This window comes from Cryptomeria japonica, unplaced genomic scaffold (genome assembly GCF_030272615.1).
Source record: "Cryptomeria japonica unplaced genomic scaffold, Sugi_1.0 HiC_scaffold_161, whole genome shotgun sequence".
In the NCBI taxonomy this organism is placed as follows: domain Eukaryota; kingdom Viridiplantae; phylum Streptophyta; class Pinopsida; order Cupressales; family Cupressaceae; genus Cryptomeria; species Cryptomeria japonica.
The window spans coordinates 50,001-54,974 of NW_026728983.1; the positions used below are offsets into that span (position 1 = coordinate 50,001).

The 4,974-nt window shown below is 62.8% G+C and overlaps 1 non-coding gene across 1 annotated transcript; it reads right to left on the minus strand.

The window, feature by feature from the left end:
• Window positions 1–2,324: 2,324 nt before the first annotated feature.
• LOC131866991 (5S ribosomal RNA) lies at window positions 2,325–2,444 on the minus strand. Its single transcript, XR_009365589.1, has one exon. It is a non-coding gene; the product is annotated as a 5S ribosomal RNA (ribosomal RNA).
• Window positions 2,445–4,974: the final 2,530 nt, after the last annotated feature.

Below are 4,974 nucleotides of genomic sequence, written 5' to 3' on the forward strand. Positions count from 1 at the left end.
CACCAGCATTCCCTTTTTCTCACTATCTTTCAAAACGGAAATTTTAAAATCTCGTTTTTTTTTTGCCTTTTATGGAATTAGTGAAGGCATCGCATCAAAGGTGCGCACCTCGCTGCCCACCTTGGTGTGCTCCGAGGTGCCCACCACGGTGCGCAACGCCGGTGCGAACCCGGGGGAGCGCCCCGATGTGTGCTCCAAGGTGCGGCGTGCACGAAGTCGGACACCGGTTTGCCCCGGGGTGCGCACCTCGCGTGCACCTTGGTGCGCACACCTTGGCTGGGTTGCGCGGCCTGGTGGGCACCATGGTGCGCACCAAGGAGCGCTCCGAAGTGTGCTCCAAGGTGCGGCGTGCACGAAGTCGGAGCCCGGTTTGCCCCGGGTACGCACCTCGCGTGCACCTTCGCCGGGGTGGGCCACCTCGGCTGGGTTGCGCGCGCCTGGTGCGCACCAAGGAGCGCTCCGAAGTGTGCTCCAAGGTGCGGCGTGCACGAAGTCGGAGCCCGGTTTGCCCCGGGGTGCGCACCTTCGCCGCGGTGCGCACCATGGCGTGCACGAAGTCGGAGCCCGGTTTGCCCCGGGGTGCGCACCTCGCGTGCACCTTCGGCGGGGGTTGCGCGCCCTGGTGGGCACCATGGTGCGCACCAAGGAGCGCTCCGAAGTGTGCTCCAAGGTGCGGCGTGCACGAAGTCGGAGCCCAGTTTGCCCCGGGTGCGCACCTCGCGTGCACCTTCGGCGGGGTTGCGCGCCCTGGGTGGGCACCATGGTGCGCACCAAGGAGCGCTCCGAAGTGTGCTCCAAGGTGCGGCGTGCACGAAGTCGGAGCCCGGTTTGCCCCGGGTGCGCACCTCGCGTGCACCTTCGCCGCGGGTGGGCAACCATGGCGTGCACGAAGTCGGAGCCCGGTTTGCCCCGGGTGCGCACCTCGCGTGCACCTTCGCCGGGGTGGGCACCTCGGCTGGGTTGCGCGCCCTGGTGCGCACCAAGGAGCGCTCCGAAGTGTGCTCCAAGGTGCGGCGTGCACGAAGTCGGAGCCCGGTTTGCCCCGGGTGCGCACCTCGCGTGCACCTTCGCCAGGTGGGCACCTCGGTGCGCACACCTTCTCAATGTTTTCTTGCCTTTTCTGGAAATTGGTGAAGGCAGCGCATCAAAGGTGCGCACCTCGGTGTGCTCCGAGGTGCGAACCCGAGAGCGCTCCGAGGTGCCCACGAAGTCGAAAGTCGGGTTAATTGCATTGTTTTCCCCGGGTGCGCTCCGAGGTGCGCAACATCGGCGCGCACCAAGGAGGGCTCCGAAGTGTGCTCCAAGGTGCGCACGATGGCGTGCACCTCTGGTGCGCACGATTCGGAGCTCGGTTTGACCGGGGTGCGCACACCTTGGCTGGGTTGCGCACCTTTTGTGCGCTCCAAGGTGCGCACGAAGTCGGAGCTCGGTTTGCCCCGGGTGCGCACCTTCGCCAGGGTGCGCACCTTGATGCGCACGCCTTGGCTGGGCTGCGCACCTTGGTGGGCGCCATGGTGCGCACCTTTCGTGCGCTCCAAGGTGCGCACGAAGTCGGAGCTCGGTTTGCCCCGGGTGCGCACCTTGGTGGGCGCCATGGTGCACTCCGAGGTGCCCAAGATTGGTGCGCACCAAGGAGCGCTCCGAAGTGCGCTCCAAGGTGCGCGCGAAGTCGAAAGTTGGGGTAATTGTCCGGTTTGCCTCGGGGTGCGCACCTTGCGTGCACCTCGCCAGGGTGGGCGCCTTGGTGCGCACACCTTGGCTGGGCTGCGCACACCTTGGCACCCGCGTTTCCTTCATTTTAAATTTTTTTTTTTTTACAATCTCTCAAGTGGGAAATTCTATAATCTCAACTTTTTTTGCCTTTTCAGGAAACTTTTGAATGGAGCGCATCATTGGTGCGCTCCGAAGTGTGCTCCAAAGCTCTCTCCAGCTGCGTGCACCTGCCCCGGCCGCGCACCCCCCGGCCCCGCCCAGCTTCGCTCACCTGTCCCGGGCGTCTGGTGCGGAACCTTAGAGTAAGAAACATCACCGTGCACCTTGGCCAACGTGCGCGACTCGACCGAGCGCGCACTGGCCGAGGTGCACACCGATTTCACCTGGGTGCTGCGCGCAAGCACCTCGGGCGCACCGGGGGTGCGCGCACAACGCCCGGGTTGCACCGTGGCCTGTGTGCTCGGGGCGCCCTCGGGTGCGCGCTCGGTTGTCGCCCCCGCGCGCGCGGTAGTGCGGGCAGCGCACCCCGGCCCGGCCCGGCCCCGACGAGAACGCAAACGGGCAAAAGGTTTATTCAAATAGCATTGCGACGCCCGGCGAAAAACTAAAAAAGGGTGCAACACCGGGACTTCCCGGGAGGTCGACCCATCCCAGTACTACTCCGGCCCAAGCGCGCTTAACTGCGGAGTTCTGATGGGATCTGGTGCACTAATGCTGGTATGATCGCACCCGTTATGAGCCTGTGTCGCAGTGTTGTACTTAGCAAACCGCGACCCACGTGCGAATCCACCCCGGCCACCCCACCCCCGTCGAGGTGCACACCCTCCCTCGCGAAGTGCGCCCCGTTCGCCAAGTGTGAGCCCTGCCCGGGTGCGCGCACCTTGCTAGGGCGTCGGGTGTGCACCCGGCCCGGCCTACGTGCGTGCACCTGGAGGGGGCGTCGTGTGCGTGCAGTGTCCCTGTCTGCAACGCGGTGCCCACACACCACCTCGGGCGCAACGACCTGCGCTCACATGTGGGGCCGAGTGCACCTTGGTGCATGTTCGGGGCGCCTCGGGGTGCACGCTCGATCTTGCCCCGGTGCACCAAGGCGCTCGGTTTGCCCCGGGTGCGCACTTGGTGCAAGGTGGGCACCCAAAATAGGGATCAAGCACCAAAACACAAGTTTCGGGATGCAAAATGGGACCCAAGGACCACAAATGCGTTCCAAAGACCCATGATGGGTCCACGAGAACAAAAATGTGTTCCGAGACTTAATAAACAAATATTGGGTTTTAGGAGAAGAAACATGCTCTGATGCCCAAAACGAGAATCGACCCCGAAAAGGCCACAGGCCAAAAGTGGGATGCGAGACAAAAAAAAATGGGACCCGAGGGACCAAAATTGGGTTCCAGGTCGAAGACAGGGCAACCGGACAAGAAACGACCTCTAAGGCTCGAAATGAGTCCCGACGACTAAAACTTGACAAGAAGCACCCATCAGGCACCCAACTCGACACCCATGGGATGCCGACCCACCCGGGCTTCCACCTAGCACACCTTGGCACCCACCCACCCTCGCACCCAACCTCGCACCCAACTTAGCACCTTTGAACCCACATTGGCACTCACCCTGACCCTGGCACCTTGGAACCCACATTGGCACTCACCTTGACCCTGGCACCCACCTTTGCACTCACCTTGGGGACCCACCCTGGCTCCCACCTCGGCACCCACCCAGACACCCACCTTGGTTCCTTGGCACCCACCTTGGATCCTTGGCACCCACCCCGACACCCACCTTGGCACGCAACTTGGCTACTTGCCACCCACCTTGGCTCCTTGACGCCCACCCCGACAACCACCCCGTGACCTACCCTGGCTAGGGTTGGTGCACACCCACCCTGGTGCCCACCTTGGCACCCACCCTATGACCCACCTTGGCACGCACCTTAGTACCCACCCCGTTACCCACCCTAGGACCCACCCCGGTGACCCACCTTGGCCAGGGGGTGGTGGGGTGGCCTTGGTGCGCACAACTTGCCTGGGCTGCACACCAGGGGCGGGCTCAAGATGGCACCCGCGTTCCGTTTTTTTTCACTATCTTTCAAAACGGAAATTTTAAAATCTCATTTTTTTCTTTTTTTTGCCTTTTCTGGAAATTAGTGAAGGGCAGCGCATCAAAGGTGCGCAATGCTGGTGCGAACCCGGGAGCGCTCCGATGTGTGCTCCAAGGGTGCGGCGTGCACGAAGTCCGAGCCCGGTTTGCCCCGGGTGCGCACCTCGCGTGCACCTTCGCCGGGTGTGAGCACCTTGGCTGGGGTTGCGCGCCCTGGTGCGTACCAAGGAGCGCTCTGAAGTGTGCTCCAAGGTGGCGGGCGTGCACGAAGTCGGAGCCCGGTTTGCCCCCGGGGTGTGCACCTCGGGTGCGCACCTCGCGTGCACCTTCGCTGCGGTGGGCACCTTGGCTGGGTTGCGCGCCTTGGTGGGCACCATGCAGTGCACGAAGTCGGAGCCCGGTTTGCCCCGGGCGCGCACCTCCGCCAGGGTGGGCACCTTGGTGCGCACAACTTGCCTGGGCTGCGCATCAGGAAGGGCTCAAGATGGCACCCGCGTTCCGTTTTTTTCACTATCTTTCAGAACGGAAATTTTAAAATATCGTTTTTTTTTTGCCTTTTCTGGAAATTAGTGAAGGCAGCGCATCAAAGGTGCGCAACGCTGGTGCGAACCTGGGAGCGCTCCGATGTGTGCTCCAAGGTGCGGCGTGTGCACGAAGTCGGAGCCGGTTTGCCTCGGGTGCGCCCTGGTGGGCACCATGGTGCGCACCAAGGAGCGCTCCGAAGTGTGCTCCAAGGTGCGGGCCTGCACGAAGTCGGAGCCCGGTTTGCCCCGAGTGTGCACCTCGGGTGGGCACCTTGGTGCGCATGCCTTGCCTGGGCTGCGCACCAGGGCGGGCCTCAAGATGGCACCCGCGTTCCCTTTTTTTTCACTATCTTTCAAAACGGAAATTTTAAAATCTCATTTTTTTTTGCCTTTTTCTGTTTTTTGCCTTTTTCTGGAAATTAGTGAAGGCAGCGCATCAAAGGTGCGCACCTCGCTGCCCACCACGGTGCGCAACGCCGGTGGGCACCCGGGAGTGCTTCGAAGTGTGCTCCAAGGTGCTGCGTGCACGTTGTCGGAGCCCGGTTTGCCCCGGGTGCGCACCTCGCGTGCACCTTCGTCGGGGTGGGCACCTTGGCTTGGTTTGCCCCGGCTGCGCTCCGAAGCGGGGTTATTGGAGCGC